Consider the following 27,188-nt stretch of genomic DNA (forward strand, 5'->3'; position numbering starts at 1 on the left):
CGGCTCACTACAAGCTCCACCTCTCAGGTTCATGCCATTCTCCTGCCTCAGGCTCCCAAGTAGCTGGGACTACAGGTGCCTGCCACTATGCTTGGCTAATTTTTTTGTATTTTTAGTAGAGACGGGGTTTCACCGTGTTAGCCAGGATGGCCTCGATCTCCTGACCTCATGATCCACCTGCCTCGGCCTCCCAAAGTGCTGGGATTACAGGCGTGAGCCACCGTGCCTGGCCTTTTTTTTTTTGAGATGGAGTCTCGCTCTGTTGCCCAGGTTGGAATGTAGTGGCGCGATCTTGGCTCACTGCAACCTCCGCCTCCGGAGTAGCTGGGATTACAGGCGCCTGCCACCACGCCTGGGTAACTTTTGTATTTTTAGTACAGATGGGGTTTCATTATGGCCAGGCTGGTCTCAAACTCCTGACCTCAGGTGATCCACCCACCTCGGCTTCCCAAAGTGCTGGGATTATAGGCATGAGCCACCGCGCCCGGTCCTGATGGAGCAGTTCTACATGGCTACATTTGCACCCCATGAGACTGCCTGATGGGGAGAGAGGGACCCCCTTGCTCAGATCAAGCCAAAACATCAGTGGCCAGGGACCAGTGAGGTTATCTCTTGAACTCAGATGCAGAAATTCTTAACAGAATGTTAACAAATCAATTCTAACAATAACAAAAAGAATAAGACATCATGAACAAGCTGAGTTTATCCCAGGACTGCAGGGCTGCTTTGCCATTTGAAAGTCAGTCTATGTAATTTGCTAAATTAACACATGGAAGAAGAAAAACCATATGCTGGCCTCAACAGATTTTCTAAAAGCTGTTAGGACTAATAAATGAGTTTAGCCAGGTTGCAGGATAGAACAATATATAAAAATCAGTTGTGGGCAGGGAGCGATGGCTCACGCCTGTAATCCCAGCACTTTGGGAGGCTGAGGCGGGCAGATCACCTGAGGTCAGGAGTTCAAGACCAGCCTGACCAACATGGAGAAACGCCATCTCTACTAAAAATACAAAATTAGCCAGGTGTGATGATGCATGCCTGTAATCTCAGCTATTCAGGAGGCTGAGGCAGAGAATCGCTTGAACCTGGGAGGTGGAAGTTGTGGTCAGCCGAGATCGCACCACTGCACTCCAGCCTGGGCAACAAGAGCGAAACTCCACCTCAAAAAAAAAAAAAAAAAAAAAAAAAAAAATCAGTTGTGTTTCTATACACTAGACACCAAAATTTAGAAATTCAAAAAATTTTAAATGCCATTTGCAATAGCATCAATAAATAAAAATAAGAAAAAGGGATGAATCTGACAATAGCTATATAAGACCTGTACACTGGAAACTTCCAAATATCGCTGAGAGAATTTTTTAAAGACTTAAGAAAGAGATATACCATAACCATGAATCAGAAGCCTCAACATTGTTAAGATTTCAATTCTTCCCAAACTGATCTACAGATTCAACACAACCTCAAATTAAAATCTCAGTCAGCTTTTTTTTAAAAAAATAGAAATTGACAAGATGATTTTAGAATGCATATGAAATTATAAGGGACCTAGAATAGCCAAAACAACTATGAAACAAACAAAAATAACAACCAAACAAAAGGAAAAACTTAACATTATCTGACTCCAAGACCCGCTATAAAGCTACAGCAATCAAGACAGTGTAGTATTGGTGTTAAGATGCATAAATAGATCAATGGAACAGAACAGAGAGTCCAAAGTAGACTTACACATATATGGTCTGTTGATTTTCAGCAAAGCCCAAAAAGGTAATTAATTTAGTACAAAAAAGATAATCTTTTCAAAATGGTATTAGAACAAGGAGATATATACGAAAATCGAACAGAAAAGAACTTCAGTCCATACCACATACCATATCAAAAAATAAATAAATAAATAAGAACAAATGGATCAGAGATCTAAATGTAGGGACCAAAACTATAAAACTGCTCGAACAAAATGTCTCAAATAAAATGTAAGAGAAATCTTTGGGATGTTAGGTCAGGCAAAGAATCTTAGATACAACACCAAAAACATAATCGATATAAGGGCAAAATAATAAATTAACTTCAACAAAATAAGAAACTCCCAAAGTTGGAAAGACAATGTTAGGAAAATGCAAAAAGTGGCCACACCCTGGAAAAAAAAACACATACAAATCACCTATCTGATGAAAGCCTTGTATCCATAATATATGAAAGAACTCTTAAAACTCAATAATCTGAAAACAAACAACTCAATTAAAATGAACAAAATATTTGAACAGATACTCCACTAAAGAAGATATACTGGGCCAGGCACAGTGTCTCATGCTTGAAATCCCAGCACTTTGGGAAGTGGAGGTAGGCCAATCACTTGAGGCCAGGAGTTCAAAATCAGCCTGTGCAATACAGTCTCTAGAAAAAAAAATTAAAAATTAGCTGAGCATGGTAGCACATGCCTGTAGTCTCAGCTACTTGGGAGGCTGAGGCAGGAGGGTCACTTGAAGCCAGGAGGTTGAGGCTGCAGTGAGCCATGATCACACCATTGCACTCCAGCCTGAGTGACAAAGTGAGATCCAAGAAGAAGAAAGATGAAGAAGAAAGAAGAAGAAGAGGAAGAGGAAGAGGGAGGGAGGGAGAGAGAGAGGGAGGGAAGGAAGGAAGGAAGGGAGGCAGGGAAGGAGGGAGGGAGGGAGGAGAGGGAAGAGGGGAGGAAGGAGGAGAACAACAACAACAAAAACAACTACGGATGGCAAATAAGCAAATAAAAAATACTAAACATAATTAGTTATTAGGGAAATGCAAATTAAAACCATGATAAGATACTGCTACAAGCCTATTCAGATGGCTAAAATTAAAAAGACTGACCAAATCAAGTGCTGGTGAGGATGTAGAGCAACTGGAACTCTCAATCACTGCTGTTGGGAACATAAAATGATACACTTTGAAAGACAGTTTGGCAGTTAAAAAGTTAAACATATGTATGGCAGTGAACAGAACGTATGTGCCCTCTCCCAGATCCAAATGTTGAAATCCTAACCCTCAATGTGATGGTATTTGGAGACGGGGTCTCCGGGAGGTGATCCGGTCATGAGGGTGGAGCCCTCAGTTAGTGCTCTTACAAGAAGAGACACAAGGGAGTTTGTGTCCTCTCTCTCTCATCCTCTTTCTCTCTCTGCCATGGGCAAATACAGCAAGAAGGTGGCCATCTGCAAACCAGGAATGGAGCCCTCATCAGGAATTGAATCTGCTGGCACCTTGATCTTGGACTTCCCAGCCTCCAGAACCATAAGAAACTGATTTCTGTTGCTTAAGCCAGCCAGTCCATGGTATTTTTGTTATGGCAGCCTGGGCAGACTAGGACATTTACAATATTGAGACAGCCATTCTATTCCTAAGCATTCGCCAAGAGAAGGGAAGGCACATGTTCATACAGAGACTTGTACGTGAATGTTCACAGCAGCTCTTGGCAACACAGCACAAACGGGAAGCAAGCCAAATGCTCACCAACAAGTACGTGGATGAGCAAGCTGTGGTATTTTCATACGACAGAGTATTACTCAGCAATAAAAAGGAATAAACTACTGACACACACTATATGGATGAATCACAAAATTACAGTGCCAAAAAAACCCAGACTCCAAAAAATATCCATACTGTATAATGCTAGTTATACGAAATTCTGAAAATGGCAAACAAAGTGACAGAAAATAAATCCCAGGTTTTGTGGAGATGGTGTAGGGACAAGAGGAAGGGATTACAAAATGACACCAGGACGTTTTCAGGGAGAAAGATGTGTTCACGATCTTGATTGTGGCAATGGGTTCACATTTGTCAAACTTATATTGTACATTCTAAATACATGCAGCTTATTGTGTATCACTTATACCTCCACAAAGCTGTTAAAAATTCCCTCCCCATTTCTCTCCTTATCTAATCTCTCTTCACCCCTAGAATGAATATCATCCATCCTCAAATGACACCGCAGAGAGTCTCAGGCCCCACGCACAGAGCTGCTTCTCTCATTATGCTCGGACGGTGGTTCCTGCCTCCTCTTTGCCACCTGTCCCATGGGGGTCAAAACTCTGAGAGGCTCGTGTCCTCTGAGCCAACTGCCTGCCTCTCTGCGTGGAACCAAATGACCCACATTCCCCTGGATATCCACTCTGGACATTTGTTGAAACAGAGCTTTCTATGCAATGCGGAGCACACGACAAACAGCCTCAGCCACTGGATGAGGCAGTTCCCAATCCATAACACTGCCTGCTGCTCTTGGCCGGCACAGCCTGGTGGGCGGCACTGAGACCACCTCAGGTGCCACCTGATGCCCACCTTCCCAAATGCATGTCTCAAAGATGGGGGGGTTATGGGGACTGTCCTCCCCGTTACCTCGAACTCCATCACCAGTGTCCTCCCAACTTCCACAAAACAAGGTGTGTGGAAGGTTCTGATCTCCCCGTTCCTGGCCTGCCAGCCAGTGCCATTTATGCAGCTGGTCAACAGTCGGGGCCCCAGGCCAGCCCAGACCATGGGGTGGGAGGCAAGCAGGAGCAGCCATTTGATAAGCCAGCTTCCAGGTGATTCTGCCCACCTGGGGCCGCAGGCCAAGAGTAAGCAGGTCCTGTGGTGGGAAGGCCCATGCGGCACGGCCCTGTGGTGGATTCCTAGGGAAGTGGGTTCTGTGGTGGGAAGGCCCACGTGGCCTGGCCTGCGGTGGATTCCCGGGGAAGCGGGTTCTGTGGTGGGAAGGCCCACGTGGCCTGGCCTGCGGTGGATTCCCGGGGAAGCGGGTTCTGTGGTGGGAAGGCCCACGTGGCCTGGCCTGCGGTGGATTCCCGGGGAAGTGGGTTCTGTGGTGGGAAGGCCCACGTGGCCTGGCCTGCGGTGGATTCCCGGGGAAGTGGGTTCTGTGGTGGGAAGGCCCACGTGGCCTGGCCTGCGGTGGATTCCCGGGGAAGCGGGTTCTGTGGTGGGAAGGCCCATGCGGCACGTCCCTGTGACGGATTCCTGAGGCAGGTTCCCCGTAAGTGTGTGCAAGAGGGGCAGGCCGTGGGGCCCCAGGGAGGAGAAATTTCCACATGGATGGGGCTGGCCAGCATATCCAATAGGGGCCAGAGAACAGGCACGAACCTGCTTTGCTGGGGCTTCTGTCCTCACTCAGATGCCCCAGATAAAACCTCCAGGCATGGTCCAGCCCGTGAGGTGTGGGGTGGCCCTCCAGGCAAGGCGGGTGTGTGCTGTTGTGTTTTCCAAGCCCACATGTGCCTCTGTGAGTCCTGGAGGGTTGCTGGGTCAAGTTGCTCCTGCAGATAGCTCTGGATGGGCCGAGGACAGCCATGTGTGTTTTGCATGTTGCCTTGTGGACCAAGGGTTGGCTGTGGGCTGGGACGGCCATGTGTCCATGTCCAAGTACTGCCACGCGGGCCAGGGGTAGCTGTGTGTTTTGTGTGTTGCTGCATGAACCGGGGGTGGCCATGTATCCATGTCCAGGTGTTGCTGCATGAGCCGGGGGTGGCCGTGTCTGTATCCGGGTGTTGCCGTGTGGGCCAGGAGTGACCGTGTATTTGTGTCTGGGTGTTGCTCAGCAGCAGCTGTTGCTTTCTCCGATACCCACTCAGGTGTGCACAGCTCTGTTTCCACACGAGTTCTTCTCTGGAGCGTCTTTGGCTCTGTGTCTGTATTTCTGGGCCTTCATATCTGGTCAAGCCTCGACCCTCCCTCCTGACTTGGGACCCTAGCAACTCCTGTGCCCTTACTTTAGGAATTCACAGCCAGGGACAGGGAAAGGAGGGAAGACCCACAGGAGAGGGAAAGATGAAGGCGGCGGAGAGGCAGAGCCGAGAGAGGTGAGGAGATGACAGGAAGAGCTATTTCCACTTGATCCTCCCTAGTCAGTTACCAAGAAAGGGACACAACCCACCCTGGGGAAACGTCCCCACCCGCAGGAGGCCGGCAACAAACAGCGCCTGGCCATGCGCTTCCCCACAAAACTCCAAACCAACCTGAGAGCGGCGTGTGTGCCCCTGCCTCGGACTCGAGTTGCCCTGCGGCTCTTCAGGGAGCAAGTATGGGGTGTCCTCAAGCACCCAGCACCCTTAGCTAGGTCGGCAGAAAGAGCGGGCTCTGCAACCACGGACCTACAGCCCCAGCACCAAAGGAGAGACGATTCTGAGTCAAAGTCCAAAGTCCCCATGATCTGGGGAAGAGTCTGCTGCAAACAGGGCTGCCTCACAGGGCCCCCTCCTCACCCCCCTGGGGACGGTGGGTTCCTTCCGGAACACTGCCGTCCCCTTCCAACAACCGTCCATTCTCCGCCAACACTAAGCCGGCTTCAGGCTCTCCAATCTCTGTGTTTTCTTCACTCCAAGCCTACCCGAGTGCATTCTTCCACTTCCCTACAAACCTTTAATTAGCGAGCTGAAAGCCATTTTATCTGGCAAGGGCTGACCTTTCTGCTCCAAGCTGGAATTTATTGACACCAGCAGAAACAATCATCTCAGACTCGATTTCACCAGTACCAGGTAGTTTACAGCCACACTTACTTCAAGATCAATGAGCTTGTGACTACGTTTACAGCTCCAAGCATTTTAATAGCGGGGAAAAACGGGCCATCAAAGTCAAAGATAACTTCAAATTCTTCCTGCCATGGCTGAGTCCGGGGCAGGGGGAGGGGGTGGGGGGGGTTGCAGCTGGGGAAATCTCTAGGAAGCTCAGACACGGGGAGACAGCGGGGAGGAGACAGCGGGGAGGAGACAGGTGTCGGTGCAGACCCTACAACCTTCCAGGGCAAAAGCCACACTAGCTCTGGAAAAATCCATCTTTAATAAATGTTTCTGAGCGCTCTAGGCACTTGGCTCTGGAGCTCTGGCAGGGCAGAAGGGTTCCAGCACTGGCTTTGACATCAGCTGTGCAGGACCCCTCAGCTCTTCCCGCCCCCGCTTCAGCACGAACCACCAGGACTTGCCCCATACGGCAACACCAGCCTCACGACCACCGTCCTCGAACTGCCAGGCCAGTCTAACTCCCTGACTGTCCCGTTGTTTACAAACAGAACCTGGTCCAGGATGAGCCCTGTCATTTGTGGGTCTCTTCTGCCTCTTTCCATTTAGAACAGCCCCACAGCACCCCTTCTTCCCACGAAAGGAACTTTTTTTTTTTGAGATGGAGTCTTGCTCTGTCTCCCAGGCTGCAGTGCAATGGCGTGATCTCGGCTCACTGCAACCTCCGCCTCCCGGGTTCAAGTGATTCTCCTGCCTCAGCCTCCCGAGTAGCTGGTATTACAGGCGCCCACGACCATGCCCAGCTAAATTTTGTATTTTTAGGAGAAACGGTGTTTCACCATGTTGACTGGGCTGGTCTCAAACTCCTGACCTCAAATGATCTGCCCACCTCGGCCTCCGAGGTGCTGGGATTACAGGCATGAGCCAACACACGTGGCTTAAAGGAACTTTTTAAAGAAACCAGGACAATTGTCTACAGAAGGCGCTGGGTCTCTGTGGCTGCTTCCTCGCAGTGGGCTGTGTTTCCCATGGAGATCCTCACTGGACAAGGGTGGACCAGGCTCTCCAGAGTCTTCACCCACCATTCAGGCCCTGGGGCTGCAAAGGCCCCCCACCCTTCACCGCTGAGGCCCCACTGCCGGGGCTGAGAACCCACAGGCCTCTGGACACTTGAGCTTCACCAGGCTGGGGAGGCAAGCGGGGAGGCAGCCCCAGGCCTCCCAGAAGCCCCCAGGAAGCCCCCAGTGGAAGGCGGCCTTGCTCTCCTCCTCTTCACATGTCCCAGCCGCCACGCGCACAGCCACAGAGCACGGCGATTTAATTGCTTCTCAAGTTGCAATTTTCCTTGCATCTTTATAGAACTGCTGTGATGTGTGGCAAAGATAACAAGTCAGTTCCAACATCAATAACCGCTAATAAATATTAATATAACATAAGCACCACTTTTACTGTCATGTGAAACCAGTTCATTATTCACAGATGAAATCCAACTGCCGCCTTTATCACTGTCAGGAACGAACGAGCTGGTTCCACGGGCCACTGCTGCTGCATGAGAATGTGGTTAGGCTTGGCCTTTATGTCCCCATTTGGTGTCCCCCACTCTCATTCAGACATCCCGCCTAAATGAGCCCCAAGCTCATCCAGGAGGGACCAGCAAGGGCCACAGCGAGTGCATGTAAAAATCCAGGCAAATTCAACTTGCTCTGGTCTCAGCTGGCTGCCCTGTGCCTCCTCCAGCCCACGTGCGTTTACCACCATGCCCGGCACACCTGCAACAAAGACCACCGTGGGGAGGCCAACCCGCCTGCGTTTGAATTTCACTCCCGGACTGGCCCTGGTCATGCCAGACGCATTGCTCCCCCACCTCCAAAGAAAGAGAGCAAGAACTGCTGTCCCTGTTACAAGGACCAGAGGGGAGGTCCCTGTGCCAGGAGATGCCCGGCACACAGGTGCTCTAACAGCAGCCGGTGGCACTGGCACTTGAGTTGTTCCAATGGTGCCGCTGCCTCTCAGTCCTGGGCACCTCTGTGGGCCAACACACACCCACAGCAATGCAGCATGAGGCGGCAGGCCTGAGGGACCCACAGAGATGCGAGGGTCCACCGGGCTGGAGGGAGGGGAGGCGACAGGTTGCCAGATGAGGTAAGGCAGCGAGCCCAGGCCTGCAGTTCCAGCCGGGGCAACTCTACTGAGCACAGGACGGCCCCTGCAGCACCTGCAACCAGGAAAGCTGGGATCCGCCCACTGTCACTAGGAGGGAGAGGAGGAACCAGAAAGTTCTCATACAATGGAAAACTCCCCAGCAGCCAGAGGGAAGAAACCAGACTTGCCCGGGTCACCAAGAGTGTGGAAGACACCCCTCGGGGTGAACAACACGAGCACCTGCGTCTGCACACAGCCTGACTCCATCCACTCAGGCAAAGCCAGCACTGGGGCGGGTGTGGCCTGCTGGTGTCCCATAAACACATACAACCAGGGCTGGGTCTATCCCCAAGTCATGACTGCGGCTGCCCCTGCGGAGGGGAGAGGGAGAGGAGGAAGCTGGAGGATGCCTATTGCCTCTACCATGTTCTAGCCTTTAAGAAAGTGATCAGAAGCAAACTGTTCAACCTCCCTGTTTACCCATTTGGGTGGAGAACGTGTGGAGGCTTATTATACGGCCCTCTGCATATTTTATAATAAATAAATATGCATAAACGAGACAGAGGGAGCTCTGTCTAGAGCTGAAAGCAGGAAGGCTCCCTGGAGGAGGGGGTGTCTGAGTAGGACCTTGCAAGCTGGACCGGAATGTTACCAGTGGGCAGTCAGGAAAGCGCACAGGAGTCGGGAGGCGGGATAGGAGGGTGGTGGGAGGGGCAGAGGCACCAGCAGCAGGGGTGCCAAGGGGCTCAGAGCACTGGAGGCTACAGCTCCCAAAGGTGGGCAGTGAAGGAGGAGTGGAGGGGCAGGTGGAGGCCCTGCCACCAGGGGCCTTGAATCCATGCCCAGGAGCTGAGTGTGGGTCAGGCACCAGAAGGGCTCTCATCTCTTCTGACACGACAGGTTGCTGGCTAACCCCCTGAAAGGGCAGGGCGCAAGGGCGGCACCCTCCAACCCTGAGGTACCGAGGCCTGTTTGGACCTCGGTATCTTCTCCTGCCAGCAACAGCTGTCCGGGGCCTGCAGCCCTTCCCCATCCTGAATCCTGCTCTCTCCCAGGGTGCTGGGGACAGCCCCAATACCCAGCAGCTCCGGAGAGGTGAGCTACGCCCAGGGGACTCTTAGGAGACCTCAATGCTGGAACCCTCTTCCAAAGCCAGCTTCAGTAAGCCCCACAAGGAGTCATTTTCTTTCTTTCTTTTCAGAGATCAGGTCTCGCTCTGTTGCCCCAGCTGCAGTGCAGTGGTGCAACCGTAGCTCACTGCAGCCTCGAACTCCTGGGCTCAAGCGAGTCACCCATCTCGGCCTCCCAAAGTGCTAGAATTACAGGCATGAGCCACCATGACCACCTGAAGAGTCATTTTCTAAAGTTCTCACTCCAGAATGCTGCTCATGTCTCGCTCCAAGGCAATTCTGTTTACTGAGAGCACCGGGGGAACAAAGACATGCGGCCACTGTGGCCCGGCTGCCAGGTGCAGGCGGCTCCCACCTGGCTCGGTCTCGGTGACCCTGACCAAAGCCAGGCCGGCCGAGGCAGGCTGCCCACGGCCACTTAACCAATCGCAGAGGCCTTTACAGGCAGCTGCTCTTAATCAAAAAGTGCCAGACAACACAAGTGGCTACTGTATGTTGACATTTAAAACACCTGTTCAGCGGCCCTCGGCGTTGCAGAGCAATTTGTTTAAGTTGAAAGGATGTAATTTTATGCTATTTAGCAAAAAAACACACACTCTGAATGGCATCATGAACTAAGGATTGGGGATTGCGATCTTGGGGCAGGGGCGGGTGCCAAAAAATGGCTGTGAGGTCCCCAGTGACCACAGGTGCATGTGTAGAGGTATATTCTGGAAACTTCTGCACAGAAGTGGCAGCCTCTGAGGTCACACTAGTTCTGCCGTGGAGGGTGTCCGTGAGACCAGCTAAAACGGCCGCGTCTGCATCTACTCAACTGGAAAACATACCAACTGGAAGGGATCTGGACTCCAGGGGCCCAGGAGCCCACCAGGAGCCTCCTGTGCAATCCCTCCCACCGTGGGCCCTGCTCTCGGAGAAGGACTGGCACAGCCAGCAGCCTGCTGGGAATGTCCAAAATCCAGGGGGGGGGGCTGGACAGGAGGGGTCATCTCTAAGCTGCGTCCCCCAGGAAGGAAGGAAGGCAGGGCACAGGGAAAGATGCAACCTTGAGGCCCTGGAGAGGGTGGGTGAGGCCGTGTCACTGCACAGAGGACCCGGGGCAGAGGCTGGAGGCCTCGAACCTCCGCTAGGAAGACCCGGAGGTTAGTTTTCCCTCTGCTCATCTGTTTCCTAAAGATGCAGCAAAATCTGATCTTTAAGAGGGGCCATGGGCTTGCTGCAAGGGCTGCCAGGAGAGGGCAGATTGGGGGGTGAATGCCCCACCCCAGAGAGGAGAGGCGCTGCCTCTCTTGAGCCTGGGGTAAGAGGAAAAACACAAGTGGTTGGTACTTACTCGTCCCTGTGTCACAAGACTGCTCACCCACTATCAGAGTGTCCTTATTCCTTCCTAGCCAAGGGGCCCTGAACCCCCAACCTGGGCCCTTGGATCTGCAGTGGCCACCACCACCAGGCACACGTCTTCCAAACAAATCACAGTAGCAGCAAAATCCAATCGATGGTAGTGCCTGTAACTGCCTGTCCCCACCGACCTCCAGACCTCTGTGAAATAGATGGTCATTGAGAAGATCTAATTCCCACATAAGATGGGCTCACACAGTCCCGCTGGCCTCAGCTTCATCATCCCCACCTCCGACGGCCTGGGATCTAACTGAGGGTGCACCACGGAACACCAACGACAGCCTGGGATCTAACTGAGGGTGCACCACAGAACACTGATGACGGCCTGGAATCTGAGGGTGCACCTCTGCACCTGCACCACGGAACGCCGATCACGGCCCAGCAGGTGCTCCTCTCTCTGCAGAGGCCTCCCGGAGCTAGCCTTGGTGTGGGCAGGGATGCAAGGGTGGGTGGACCCCAGTCACCCCATCCCCAACCCCTGGCCCTCCAGAGGAAGGGCCCATTTCACTTCCAGTGAATGGCACAGAGCTGAGGCCACAGCTCACTGGATTTGACAAACGTCTACACCCAAGTAATCACCATGCAGACCAAGATACAGAACATTCCAGCAACCCTAGAGGTGCCCACAAGCCCCTCAAAGAGGGCGCCGCATTCTAACAAGGCACTAGCCAAGGAGAGCAGGTCCTGTCCTCGGGGACAGACTTCTGGTTGCATTGGCAAATGCTCCCGCCCCGCTGTGGAAACAGCCTCAGGTCTCTTCTATTTCTTTTTTTTTTTTTTGAGATGGAGTCTCACTCTGTCACCCAGGCTGGAGTGCACTGGCACATCTCGGCTCACTGCAACTTCTGCCTCCTGGGTTCAAGCGATTCTCCTGCCTCAGCCTCCCAAGTAGCTGGGATTACAGGCATGTGCCACCAGGCCCGGCTAATTTTGTATTTTTAGTAGAGACAGGGTTTCTCCATGTTGGTCAGGCTGGTCTCAAACTCCCGACCTCAGGGGATCCGTCCGCCTCGGCTTCCAAAAGTGATGGGATTACAGGCGTGAGCCACCGCGCTCGGCCTCTTCTATTTCCTGAAGCCATTGGCACTGACTAAACTCAGCAAGGGTTCGCTGCACACCTACCCCGTGCTGGGTCCCTCGTGCACAGATGAGAGGTTCTGCCTGCGATCTGGGGAAACAGACCAGAAGTGAGCATCAGAACGTGCTGCCCGCAACTCAACGGAAGTGCTCGGGAAGGTCTTGGCTACATAGAAGGGGTAAGTGGTAAGCGGGGTGGGGGAGCCGTCTGAGGTTGGTCACGCACCTGCATGCCTAGTTCATCTCCACCGTTCCGGGAGACGAGTATCTGGAGCTCGTCGTGCAGATAAGAGAGAGAGAGAGACAGACAGACAGACAGACAGAGACACAGAGAGACAGACACGTGACTGCCCCAAGCAAGTGAGGAATGAATCTGTGTGTATGGTTTTCTGGGCACAGTAACCGAATACAAATGATTTACACAACCACAGGGAAGACTCTGGCAGTCGCCGGGAGACAGGCCGTGGGCTCGTGAAGCGTCCTTGTCTATTTACTGAGATCCTGCCACGCTCAGCAGTCGCTGCATTTCCACGCAGTTGGAGGGACTTCCCGGTGAAAACTAACAAGAAAATACATGGCATGTGTAACCACAAGACCAGAGGGGCCCTTCTTGACCTCTGCTTCCTCTCCTCTGACGTGGGCATGGCAGCCCCTCCCCTCCTGGGGACTGCTGACCCGGAGGGTGGTCCTGGTGGCTGCCACCAGGCAGGGGACCTTTGCATGGGGCTCAGAGTCCCATCGGCCACTTCCTCCTGACTCCCAGGTGCCGCCAGCCCTCACCTGCACCTCGCCCACCTGCTTCCCCTGTCCTGGAGCGTGGTGGTAAGGATGTTAGAACAGCCTGGTACCCAGCCACCCATCACTGCACGCGACCTAAGACAGACAGGCACATGGAGGAGCGATGACATCATCACAACAAACATGAATGAAACTCCTTACAGACATCCACATCCAACAGAAGGGACTTCCACAAGCAGGAGTTTTTTCAGGCCAAGAAGGGACAACATTGTCCTAGGCAGAGAGGGACAGTCTAGAGGTATACCGCGATGGCGTGGTCAGGAATGGAGCCCTCACCTGCCAGGGCATCAGGTCCATCTGGGAACAGCCAGGCATCAGCACATGGACAGGCCACACCCATCAAGCTAAGCTGTCTCGACTCTGCAGGTAGGCACTGGGGCTCTAGGAGTTTCCAAGCCAAGGGTAACACCACATGGGCCCATAACTGGAGGGTGTAGGGAGTCCTGGAGTTCCCTGAGTCTGGAGTTAGAAGAACTGAAGGTCCCCTCGGCCAGAAGCTTCTGATTCGTCCAAAGTCCCCACTGCCCCCACTTCTGCAAAGTGTCTGGGATGGCCACATCCCCTGTCCCTGTCTGGTCCTCACTCTTTCCTGGTCTGGCTGCTTAACTCCAGACCCACCGAAAGCTCAGCAGGCCCCACCAGGCCATCCTGGGAAGTGTCCCAGCCCTCGCCGAGACCTGCCAGGAGTGTGGGGAGAGAAGACACGTGGTGCTAGGCTTTGGAGAGGAGGACAGTCCCTGCTCTGCTCCAGAAGAAGTTCCCAGGGCCTTTGACATCTCCATGGCTGGTTAAACACACATGCCCACACAGTATATTCCCTTTCATCAAGAGAAAAAGGATCACGGCAGTCGGTCCAGTGGTCATCCCTGTCCCCGACACACTCCCTCTGACCTGCGTCTAACTGGAAGCTTCAGGAACATAGCCCAAAGATCTGAGCACAAACCCCAATCCTGCCACCTAAGGGTTATGAGACCCTGAACAAGTTACTCAAACTCCTCGAGCCCCAGTTTCCCTCCTCTGTAAACAGGGAGAACTAACGTTCACACAGGTTTGCCCTGACAGTTAAAACACAAGCACATGGCCGGGCGCAGTGGCTCACGCCTGTAATCCCAGCACTTTGCGAGGCTGAGACGGGTGGATCACGAGGTCAGGAGATCGAAACCATTCTGGTTAACACGGTGAAACCCCGTCTCTAATAAAAACACAAAAAATTAGCCGGGCGTGGTGGCGGGCGCCTGTAGTCCCAGCTGCTTGGGAGGCTGAGGCAGGAGAATGGCGTGAACCCAGGAGGTAGAGCTTCTTGCAGTGAGCCGAGATCATGCCACTGCACTCCAGCCTGGGCGACAGAGCGAGACTCCGCCTCAAAAACAAACAAACAAAAAAAACAGAAGCACATGGCTCACACCTGGCACCTTGGAGGCCCCAAGAAACTGGCAGGTCTCATGGGAGAGGGCAACAGGGCCTTCTGCAGCTGTGACTTCAAGCTGTTTAACCTCCTGAGCCTCAGTTTCCTCATCTGTAAGATGAAGATGTTGATGCCAGCTTCACAGGGGGAGCAGAGTTAGCGAGACTAGAAAAGTGTTCAGCTCAAGAAGGGGTGGCTCTGCCCCGTCTCTGCCCTCCTCAGGGAAGCTCCAACCTCGCACGAACCCACTCTGGGCTGGGGCCCGGAGCTGAGCCCGGCACCACACCGTGCTGCCCAGGAGACACACCACATTCTGTTCTCTCTGCTGGGACATTTTTAGAAGGAACAGCACTTCTAACTGTGCAAATAACGTGTTGAAAATAAGCTTTAGATTTTGACTTAAATGTACTAGGAGAGGCGGAAGCATTCCTTGTCCTCCGAATACCGTGGAGAACATCTCTTTGGAGGGTCCTGAAGAACCCGGCTGCTGTCTTCACCCCTGGGATGAATGGGCCAAGCCCCCTCCTGGGAGAGCTATGGAACGGGGCTGTGGGGTCCGCCCTGTCATCTGCATGAGCCCTGGAGCGCTCCTCCCTGGCCACGTCTGGTGGGGACGGCACAGGGGAAGCTGCGGGTCCCGCCTGGTTCTGAAGGCGGCTCCTTGCAGAGAGAGGCCGCTGTCTCTCTGGCGGAGCAGAAATGCTGGCTCCTGGCCTGTGACCCTCATCTCTCCCTGTCTGCCGGCGGCCCTGTAGCCTCCCGTCCCCAGCCTGTCTCGTTCAAGCTCCAGATCTGCGTGTGACATCCCACCTGGATGCCTCACTGCCCCCTCGAGACAGGACCGCCTCCTGCCATCCGTTACTGGTGAGCCCTTACAAGTGGCCAACCTGAACTGAGACAGGCTTCAAGTGGGACCTCAAAGACTCATGAAAAGATATTAAAGTATCTCATTAATGTTTTAAAAATGAAGTACATGCTGAAATAATATCTTGGACATATTCGGTTATGTAAAATAATTATTAAAATGATTTTCACCCCCCCCAGGTTAATTTCACTTGTTTCTTTTTACTTTTTTTATTGTGGCTTACCAGAAGATTTAACTGACACATACGGCTCTCACTACGCTTTTATTAGACAATGCTGTTCTACAGGAAACTTACAATTTAAGACAAAAGTTGTGGACATCCACTTTCTTTTCTTTTTTTTTTTTTTTTTCTGAGATGGAGTTTTACTCTTATTGCCCAGGCTGGAGTGCAATGGCGCAATCTCAGCTCACTGCAACCTCCACCTCCTGGGATTTTCCTGCCTCAGCCTCCTGAGTAGCTGGGATTACAGGTGCCTGCCACCACACCCGGCTACTTTTTTGTATTTTTAGTAGAGACGAGGTTTCACCATGTTGGCCAGGATGGTCTCAAACTCCTGACCTCAAGTGATCTACCTGCCTCGGCCTCCCAAAGTGCTGGGATTACAGACATGAGCCACTGCACCAGCTGAACATTCACTTTTGCTGAAGAAGTAGAAGGATGAGAAAACTTTAACTCTATGGTAACATTAAGACACACCCAGACAAAATAAAAATCCTATTCATCCCCAAGAGCAGTGACTACGAGGAAGCCTTGAAGGACCTAGTTCCAGGGAGAAAGGAGCCTCAAAGGCTGGGCAGAGACGGAGACATCACAGCCAGGCAGCCGCCAGGTGTGAACACAGGTGCACACTCAGCACAGGTGCAGGCCACTGAGGACGGAGACCCCAGTGGGCTGAGCTGGGCCATCAAGAAGTAGCCGGGTCTCTCACAAACCAGTGGAGGAGGTGGGAGGCAGTGCAAACACTTCAAAAAATAGTTGGGTCATTTCTTACAAAATTAAACACACAGCTGTGCTCTCTGACCCAGCAATTCCACTCCTAGGTGTTTACACAAGAGAAATGAAAACCTATCCCCAAAACGTCGTGTGCATGAAAATTCAGAGCAGCTTTATTCATAATCTCCTGAAAGGGAAAACAACTCAAATGTCCATCAACCGGTGAGTGCACAAACCTACTGTGGGACCCCCACGCCACGGGATGCCACTGAGAAACACACGGAAAGAATGACGAATACTCTCGACGACACGGAGGAGCCTCATAGCACCGCGTGGAATGAATGGAGCCCACACAAAGGCCGCAGGCCTCCCCGGACATGAGGCTCAAGAAGCAGCAAAACTAATCCACCGCGATGAAATCTCAACAGCGGGTGCTCTGTGGGACGGATCGTGCAGGTGCAGAATTTTCTGAGGTGATGCAAATGCTCTATTTTGGAGTATAAGTTACCTGGGTGTACACAACTGTCAAAACTCATCCAGCAGTACAATTAAAATCTGTGAATTTCAATGTATGCAAATTTTATCTCAAATTTTAAAAATCTATATATTTTATTTTTGAGACAGAGTCTCGCTCTGTCACCCGGGATGGAGTGTAGTACCTCGATCTTGGCTCACTGCAACCTCCACCTCCCGGGTTCAAGCCATTCTCATGCCTCAGTCTCCCGAGTAGCTGGGATTACAGGTGCCTGCCACCATGCCCGGTTTTTTGTATTTTTGACACGGAGTCTCGCTCTCTTGCCCAGGCTGGAGTGCAGTGGCGCAGACTTGGCTCACTGCAACCTCCGCCTCCCAGGTTCAAGCCATTCTCATGCCTCAGCCTCCGGAGTAGCTGAGATTACAGGCACCTGCCATCATGCATGGTTGATTTTTGTATTTTTAGTAGAGACAGAGTTTCTCCATGTTGGCCAGGCTGGTATCAACTCCTGATCTCAAGTGGTCCGCCCGCCTTGGCCTCCCAAAGTGCTGGGACTACAGGCGTGAGCCACTGTGCCCCAAAAATCTATATATTTTAAGAAGGACAAGAGCTGCAGCTCTAACCCTCCTAGAAAGGCAGGGCCAAGGGGGCAGCTGGAGGAGCCCAGCTGGTGCACAGACCTATGCCCTCTCAGGGGCAGCACTGATAGCCCCTCATTTTGGCAGCTGCATGGCTAAAATGCTTCATCTGGAATGGAATCAATATTCATAGCTATGTCAATGAGGGCCTGAAAAATGAGGTGCCATCTCTAGGAGGAGACCCAGGACCAGGATCAGGAACAGGTTCTGGGTGGCACTGAATATGGGGCAGGAAATCTGGATGTGCCATTATGGAAATAAATGCACTCTGGCCTCACTGATGACCCGGAAGGCAGTAAGGAAGGACTCGTGTCTCGCTTCTCTGCTATGCACTGATAGCACCTGGACCTGCAGAAAAGCAGGAGCTGGTTGAGGACTGAAAAAGACCAAGGACTTCACAAAGCCTCCACCAGGCTGCTGGGCTGCACACACATGGCGCCTCCAGTGCATGAGCTCAGAGCTGGCACCAACCATCTGCAGCAGCTGCACAAGCGCAGGCCCTTCCTGCCTTCTGCCAAGGCCCCTTAGGAGCCTCCGGTAGAGAATTCAAGATCGGCTCAGACAGGGCTGGGGAAGAGGGAGACTCCCGCTGAGCCAAAAGCAGGCTGCTGTGATGAGCCAGGGACTGGGGGAAGCTGCACGACCCATAGAGGCAGGAGACGCTCTTTCACCCACGGCTGGGGAGACTCCGCAGCTCCAGGGTGCAGTGAGGTAAGTGGAGAAGGAGAGAGGGCTGTGGGTAGAATACGTCTGAGCTCTGCCCCAGGACTGCCATGTGTGACTGCTGTTCCCACCTGAGGCCTCACCTGTCACCTTGCAAAGTTGCTGCGAAGTTTCAATGAAATGCAGGAAGCACTGCGCACCGAGCAAATGCCAAGGTTCTCCCACTGGACCTCCCACAAGCTTCCCAGGGTGGGGGCGGCAGAGGCGGCATCTGTGAGCACAATGGGGACCAGGAAGGGGTGAAGGAGATGCTGACACTGTCTTGGAAGGTAAGTAGGATTCCCAGATGTGTGGCAGGGGTAACTGTGGGACACCCAGCCCGTCCCGTCCCGGCATCAACGAGGAGACCAGGAGAAGTCATGGCCACAGGGGATGAGTGGGAGCAGGGCTAGGGAGGGGCGAAGGGGTGGGGCCGAAGGCAGCAAAGGCCACCTGCAGGAGTGTGGGTCTGAGGAAGAGGGAGTCGGGTAGAGGTGGGGGCCCAGCAGTCCAGGAGCTGCCCAGTAATGCAAGATGAAGAGGTTGCCCACGGAGGCAGGGAGACCGGGAGGAGGTTGCAGAGGCCCAGGAGGGTGAGGATGAGTAAGACGTGGTTGGGCTCTGGGCTTTAAGCAGGAAGAGTGATGTATCTATCAAAAACTCAAAAAGCCCAGAGTTAGGTGGTGGGGGACAACAATAAAGTCCCCATCCTCAAAATACAGCCAGGGGCCAGTGGGGTGGGGACTCAGGCAAGCCACTGCCACCCTGGGCCTCAGTTTCCCCTTCTGTAAAAAGCAATCTGTGAAATGCAGAAGTGCTTAAGATGCCGCACCTCCGCCAGGGCAGGTGCCACGGGTTTAGATCACCAGTTTTTCCGTGCCTCCTCTTGGCAAGAGGGCCTGAACCTGCCTCCGGGCAAGCCTGTCCACACCCTCCGGCCACCTTAATTATTCCCACATTCCTAACAGGAAATCTGGCCCTTAAATTTGCCAGCAAGCCTGCACCCAGCGCCAACGCCACGTCCCTAATTACCAGCATTAGCATTGCTAATCTCCCGCCTGCCTGCTGCGAGCCCCATCACAGGCACCCCTTGTCCACGCAGTCCTCCTGTTAATAAGCCGGAATAATGAGGCTTCACCGCACAGCGGGGCCCAACAGGATGGAGGAGGATTTTAATTTCAGATTTTGGGGTCCCAAGTTATGAGGCACAACTGAAAGGGATCAGGGACGATCCCAGGGGCTGAAGGAGGCCGCCTGAGAGGCTTCCCAAATTGCCCCTAGAGAAACAGTGGCGGGTGGGGAAGGACGGGGAAAGGATGAGAGAACGCTGCTCTCAGACTTTGGTGGACAAATAAAAATAACTGGGAGGGAGGGACTTCTGTGAAGCACCTGCTTCCCCACCTAGAAGGCGAAGAGGCTGAAGGAAGAGGCAGACTAACCCCAACAGCTGGGACCTTCCAGAGCCCCGGTCAGCTGGACAAGGCTCAACTCTTGGCCCACGTGGGCAGGAGTGGGTGAGATGGACACAGGGGAAGGGTGCCAACACCCTCTTCTTCATGTGAAGGCATCCAGCTTGGAGTGGGGCTGTGGAGGTGAGTGGGGGGCTGTCGTTTCATGGAATGTAATTTTAATTTCCATTAATCAACTTCTAAACATTCCAACTCATTGCAATTTTTAAAGGCTCAACAAATGTTTGCTGCACGAGCAGCGGGATTCGTGAACAGTAACGACCCACATCCACAGCATCCTGCAGCGCCACACAGTCCTGATCTCATGGACTCAGGAATGCTGCGCGTGCTCACAATGACCATTCCCTTTACACCTGAGGAAATGGAGGATCAGAGGTTGACTGACCTGCCCAAGACCACCCAGCTACCAGTCAGCCAACACCCAGAGGGAGATTCCAGAGACCTCCAGAGGTCCCGGCAGTGCTCCTCCTGCAAGTTGCACCGCGCCATGCCGCACCACCAGCTCTCAGCGGGGACCTCAGCGGCTGTGCCCTTCCAGGGGCACAGTTTGCCCCAGAGTGGGTCAGGCCAGTCTGTCCCTCTGTGACTCGGCCTCTCAATCCTACACCTCAGGAGGAAGCTCAGTCTCCTCCTCCTCCTCCCGAGGCCACTTCAGCTCCGCTTTTAATCTCCACTGCTTCAAGTAACAGCGGTGGAGGAGGTGGGCCACAAAGACCTGATAATCACAGATCCCAACCCAGCTGGATGGCTTTGTTCCGCTGACGTTGTGGTGGGCACAATGCAAAATTGTGATGCCACCAACCCCGCTTCCCACGTTAGCAGGGGGATGGGGTGGGGGTGGATGGAGGCCACCGTCACTTTAAGCCTCTGCCTCGATGCGGGCTCGGGAGCACCCACTAGGTGCTGGGCAGGGCCTTCATTCTGGTCAGGAAACAGACCTGCTCATGGTGACCAGCCAAGGTGAAGACGGCAGGGACACAGGCTGGGGGGGCCACCTGTCATCGATTCACTAACACAGCACCCACCCCAGGTACAGGGGACACAGCACTGAGTCAGAAACAGCCCTGTCTCCCAGGGACTGCCCGTTCAGTGGGCACAGACCCATCCCCCACCCCATCTGTGAGACCACAGAGAGAGATGCCACTTCCCAGAGGAGATGACAATGAGCAGGACCCTGAAAGAAAAGGCCATGACATGGCCCGAGGCCCAGTCGGGGGAGTGCGGCCCTGGGGACTCAGAACAGCCTGACATGGGACAGCAAGTCTGGGGCCAGAAGGGTCTGGGATGCCGGGCTCGGCATCTGCCCTTGTCCCAGCACCACCAAAGGGTCCGCCTTCTCCCTTTTCCCAGCCAGACTCGGGACAGGAGCAGAAAATCCAGAGCCTGCAACATCTCATAGTTGGTGTGGGGGCCTGGGACACAGCCAGGCCACCGGGACAATGTGTGCCAGGCACCATCTGGAGGGCAGCCGATGGGCTCTGCCAGATTCCTGATCCACAGTAGGATCCTGGGGGCACCCTCAGCCCGAGGACCCTGGAACACACAGCCCGGGGGCAAGAGAATAACTGCAGGGATCTCGCCAATTCCTGACCAACCCCGCCCTAGGCCAGTCCCAGACTTCATCCTCCCAGCTCCGTGGAAAGGCACTATTACCATGCCACTGAACACACCTGCCAATGTTGGGAGGTGGAGGAAGCCAGTCCAGCCCAGGCAGCTGACTGCAGAGCCCATACGTGCTCCAGGCTGCCCTAGGAGCAGCTGCCCCACACAGGGCACCAAGGTCTGTGGCCCTGAGGACACAGCCAAGGCACAGGGTCAGAGGAGGGTGTCCACAGCTCACCCACAGCCTGGCCCCTGAGCTGAGGCCCAGCGCATGAGCTGTCGGGGAGCCGCGTGGAGGACAGGACCACCCAGGCTTCCCGGGGAGTGGCAGTCCTAGGAGGACACCCAGGACGGGGGTGCAGGAGTTGGTTCAGCAGCAAACCCTTGCCCTGGCTGGACCTCAGTTTCCCCATCTGTATGATGGGGTGGGGCTGGAGTGGCTGATTCCTGGGGGCCAGGGTGAAGTGTGTGACTCAGTCAAGAAAGAGGGATTCAGAGCTTAGGACACAAGCCTGAGGCAGGGACCCACAGGCAGACCCCCAACGGGGAGGGACCCCCCCATCCTCAGAAGGGCTGACCAAAGCCAAGAGCACACAAAGTAGATGGAAAATCTGGACTGAATCCTGCTCAGCACCACCTCTGCCCCCCAAGCCAGCCCCTCCTGCCCATGATGCCCTCCACGCTGCTCCCCAACATGCTCCGGGGTTGCCTGCCTGCGGCCTTCGCGCCAGCATCCCCTCCCCCAAGCCTGGAGAAAAGAGCTGCGTGCAGTCCCTGAACCCGTCCCCAGGAGCACACGGTCCCTGTGCCTGTCCCCCAGTAGCACAGCCAGGGGCTCGGGGACACAGAAGCACAGAGGGTTGATTACACCTGCAGGGCCGTAATCACTAGGACAGAGCTGGCCCGGGCCTCGGGGGGCCAGAAAAACCCAAGCCCCTATTTTGTTTTGAGCAGAGCCCCATCTGAGCTAGATCCCAGGGATGTACCAGGGAATGTTTGGGAACGACGAGCATGCGGGGCTCTGGGAAAGACCCCACTGGTGCTGGAGGTGCCCCGATCTCTAGCAGGCTCAGCTATATCTCCGTCTCCTCGTGGGGACACGGGCAGCTGCACGCTTCCTCCAGGCCCCGCAGGCTCTAGAGTCCCGGCAGCTGGCTCACACCAGGATCCTTGACTGCTGTGCCCCACTCCCACCCCCTTTCTTTGTAAAGCAAACATAGGTTTAGATTTCGACGGACGGGTCTGGGGTCCACACTCAGTGGCCGGGCACATGACAGCGACTCCTGGGCCGTGTGACGCTCACCCTCAGCTCTCGCCTTAGTCTCTACCAGTTTTGGTCCAAGAAGTGGCAGCAGCCCGAGCATCCAGCCCAGTGGCACCCCTGGCACCATGCTGTGGGGCACCGGGAAAAGCCACCTGCAGCATTCCAGGCCCGGCTTCCGAGCTCCTCCTAGCAACTGGGTCTCATGCAGATGAAAACCCCCGGGCCTGGCGCACAGTAGCTGCTCAGTAAAATGTCTTCAACCCTTTGGACTCAACAGCACACTTGGACCCTGAGGGAAGGGACAACGCTGGGCCTGGGGTCAGAAAACCTGGCTTCAACCCAGCTCCCTCGTCTACCTTCCTGCTGCTCCACCTTCGGTAAGATGCTGAGCCCCGCGAGCCTCAGTTTCTCCATCTGTAAAGGCTACAGCTGTTCTGCAGAGAGTGAAGGACGGTGCGCCCAGCATCCAGTGGCTTCCACCTATGGCGTGTGTTGTCAGGCTATGAGAACTGTGATGGCAAAGGTGCCCTGAGCAGAAGCCTGCTCAGAAACCACGTCCTTTCAAGGAAATTTGGGGAGGAAATAAGGTTCCTTTCCACGTGCATCTTATTTCTGGGGCCTCAAGGTGCCAGGGGCCACTGCCCAGGGGCTGGATGTCTGTGCTGGGAGGGGCACTATGGCATGCTCACCTCTGATGTCTGTTTCCCTCCATTCCTCCCCTCTGGTCATCTGAAGCATCCTCTGGATTCTGGGAGCTATCGAGACTTAATGAGGGCCACCTGGAGGCCCTGCCATCAATAACACGTTTGCATTATTGCCTCAGTATTTGGACAAATTAGGAGCCCCACAGCCGGCGTCAGCAGAGTTAGGGAATTTCCTAAGATGCCAGGCCAAGTCCACTCCTGAGCCTGCCCACTAGCAAATGACACATCACAGGGCCACGCTGGCCCATCCTGCTTCCTCTATCTGCTAGATGTGGATGGTGGGGCCTGGCCTTCGAATGGGAATGTCTGCTTCGAGAAGAACATCCCCAGCGCCAGGAAGAAACAAGCTGACCGAGCTCCTGATGAGTGAGTGAATGGGTGAATGAATGAATGAATGGAGGAAGAAACCCTTTGCCCAGCCCATCGCATGGTTCAGAAGCTCTAATGAAGTCAGGGGCCTGGAAGGAAGGACTTGGGGAAGGAAAGCATCCGACTGCACAGTCAGGCAAGAGCTGGGCCTCGACTGTCACTCCCGCCTTCCTGCCGCAGTCCTGAGCCTTCGTTTCCTCCTCTGTGAATTAGAGCGATGCTTACCTCTTAGGAGCACATGAGATTCCTGCATACGGGGCTGCGCCTGCACCTTGAAGGTGCTTGCGACAGCCCACTCACTCCTTGCCTGTTTCCCATATTAATTTCCTGCCTCTAAATCACTGGTGAAAACGAGGTTTGCTTCTCAGGTTACCATGGCAGGAAAACCCTCCGAGTACACAAAAAGCTGCAGAAATCCTGGGTTGCCTGAAGACCTGGCTCAGGTGTGAATGTGTTACAATCTATCTCCTCCGTGTTGGGAGGCCCGTGGGCACCTGGCTTTCCCCAGTGAGAATGGACAGACTCGCTCTGGGCAGGAGCAGCAGGGGTCTGACCCAGGCTCCCCCAGCGCCCTGTGAATGGGGCGATTTAACTCCAGCTGAATGACATGAAGCATGGGAGGCACCTGTCTGTGCTTCCCAAGCAGCCACCCCTAGAAATCTGAGACCCTCCCATCCTTGGATGGGAACTGAGAGTATATGGTTTTGTGCTTTCTGCAGAATCACCTGTGCTTGAGTGCATGGGGCCTGTTTCCCAGCACAGTGCCCACACAGCTGGGGCTTGTTTCCCTGGCCCCAGCCCCAAATCCCCACACTGCTCAGATCCCCTGGACCTGGGCTGCAGGGCAATGAGTGCCTCCAGAAGGGCCTGATTGTGGGGACAGGGAGTGATGGGGAACCCCAGGAACGCCATCTTCCAGCACCTGACCAGTCTCCTCCCAAATACTGTTGGCAGAATTGGGTGGGTGGGTATAAAGCAGTCCTGCTTATCTTGACCTTGGCAGGAAGCTGTGGGTAAGCACGAGGGGTCAGCCTGAACCTGAGTCTGGGGTTCCAAAGGGGGCTGAGTGCCTCCCAGATGGTACCAGAACTCTTTGGGCCTCAGGCCCCAGGCAGTGAGATGGGGAAGATGCTAACATCCCCTCCTGAGGGTGACCTCAGGGCCACCTGTACTGTTCCTTCTGCTTGGGTCGCTCTGTCCCCTGCCTCTTGCCCAAGTCACCCACTTACTCCCCAAATATTTACTAAGTTCCTACAGTGCGCCAAGCACCCAGAACTAACTACACACAGGTGGACACAGCCCTGACCTCCACCGGCTCATCAGGGAGAGTCAGGCCCTGCAGGAGAGAAGCATGCGGGCCGGGAGGCCTGCTGGAGCCAGAGTGGTCAGCGAGGGCTTCTCAGAGGAGGCGCACTGCAGCAGAGCCCAGGCTGAGAGCGGAGTAGGCACCAAGTACTTCTAGGGCTGGGGGTGGGGAGGGATGCCAGAGACTAGAGGGGCTCCCTGTCTCTGAGAAGCTTCCCCTGACACCCCCAAACTAGGCCAGATACCCCAATTCTACCCTCTACCAGCACCTTCTATGCTCTCCCGACAAGCTACAATCTCAGTGCCTCCTGCTGGACTCTCATCTCTCCCGACAAGCTACAATCTCAGTGCCTCCTGTTGGACTCTCATCTCTCCCGACAAGCTACAATCTCAGTGCCTCCTGCTGGGCTCTCATCTCTCCCGACAAGCTACAATCTCAATGCCTCCTGCTGGACTCTCATCTCTCCCGACAAGCTACAATCTCAGTGCCTCCTGCTGGACTCTCATCTCTCCCGACAAGCTACAATCTCAGTGCCTCCTGCTGGGCTCTCATCTCTCCCGACAAGCTACAATCTCAGTGCCTCCTGCTGGGCTCTCATCTCTCCCGACAAGCTACAATCTCAATGCCTCCTGCTGGACTCTCATCTCTCCCGACAAGCTACAATCTCAGTGCCTCCTGCTGGACTCTCATCTCTCCCGACAAGCTACAATCTCAATGCCTCCTGCTGGGCTCTCATCTCTCAGAGCACAGGGAGTAGGTCATATCTCGGAAGAGTGTTGGCGTCGTGGGCGCTCAGTGTACACGTACTGAGTGGGATGGGAAAGAGGAAACGCGGGAAGTCCTGTTATTATGGATGGATGACAGGGTGGACGGATGGTGGGTGGACGGATGGAAGGGTAGATGGACAGTGGGTGGACATACGGAAGGGTGGATGGACGGGTGGATGGATGGACGGTGGGCAGATGGACGGAAGGGTGGATGCACGGAAGGGGGGATGGAGAGAAGGGCGGATGGACGGAAAGGTGGATGGACAGAAGGGGGGATGGACGGGAGGGGGGATGGACGGAAGGGTGGATGGACGGAAGGGGGGATGGACGGAAGGGTGGATGGACGGAAGGGTGGATGGACGGAAGGGTGGATGGACGGTGGGCGGATGGACGGAAGGGGGGATGGACGGAAGGGGGGATGGACGGAAGGGGGGATGGACGGTGGGCGGATGGACGGAAGGGGGGATGGACGGAAGGGTGGATGGACGGTGGGTGGATGGACGGAAGGGGGGATGGATGGAAGGGTGTATGGACGGAAGGGTGTATGGACGGAAGGGGGGATGGACGGAAGGGGGGATGGACGGTGGGCGGGATGGACGGAAGGGTGTATGGATGGAAGCGGGGATGGATGGAAGGGTGGATGGACGGTGGGCGGATGGACGGAAGGGTGTATGGATGGAAGGGTGGATGGATGGAAGGGTGTATGGATGGAAGGGGGGATGGACGGAAGGGTGGATGGACGGAAGGGGGGATGGACGGAAGGGGGGATGGATGGAAGGGGGGATGGATGGAAGGGTGGATGGACGGTGGGCGGATGGACGGTGGGCGGATGGACGGAAGGGGGGATGGGCGGAAGGGGGGATGGGCGGAAGGGGGGATGGATGGAAGGGGGGATGGACGGTGCGTGGGTAGAATCAATTCCACCTTCCTGCGGGAGATTCTCCTGCCTCATGCTCCATCTCAGGGGGATGCTCAGGATTCCAGGGGCTGAAAATATTCCAGGTTGCAGGGGCTGCACGCCACACTCCCCACCCCAGCCCAAGGCCATGAACACGGCAGGGGAGACAGAAGCCTGTGACTGGGGAACCTTCAGTGACACTGTGGAGGCCCCTGCCAGCTCAGCCACCTGCCACAGAAGGAGGGAGGGTAGCAGGAGCCTCTGGTGACTCTGCAGGACCTGGAAACGGGGCACAGGGTAGAGGTTGGCCAAGCAGATGCTCCGTTTAACAGGGCTGCGGCCACTTGGCATCACTGGAGCCCAATGACAACGCCACCAGGAGGTCCTGTTATTCATCCCGTTAAATGTGAGAAAACCAAGGCACACTGGAGTTAAGCAAGTGGCCCAAGATCGCACACTGTGTGGGTGGCAGAGCCCTTCCCCATGAGAAGCCTGGCCTTGCAGGCTGAGCTGTCCCAGCCCCCAGGCAAGATCCCCGCCCCCACCCTTGGCCCTGCTATTCTCAGTGCTTCTGGAAGGGCTGCCTCCAGTCTGTGTGTTGCCATTCTGAGCACCTACTCGGCACCAAGCATTCTGTTCACGTTCATGATCTCATTTAAAATGATCTCGCAAGGCAGGGCTCTGCCGCCTTTGTTTTTAAGCAGACCGACACATGGGCAGGTGACTGACAGCCATGGATGCTAAGTTAGGAAGTGCCCGCTGGGCCTCA

The 27,188-nt window shown here is 54.5% G+C and overlaps 1 protein-coding gene across 5 annotated transcripts in view; it reads right to left on the minus strand.

Annotated features, from left to right (window-relative positions):
* Positions 1–27,188, minus strand: part of PHF21B (PHD finger protein 21B) — a 130,979-nt gene that overhangs the window by 40,937 nt on the left and 62,854 nt on the right. The gene's annotated exons all lie outside the window — the stretch shown is intronic.

Source organism: Pongo pygmaeus, chromosome 23 (assembly GCF_028885625.2).
Source record: "Pongo pygmaeus isolate AG05252 chromosome 23, NHGRI_mPonPyg2-v2.0_pri, whole genome shotgun sequence".
NCBI classification, from domain to species: domain Eukaryota; kingdom Metazoa; phylum Chordata; class Mammalia; order Primates; family Hominidae; genus Pongo; species Pongo pygmaeus.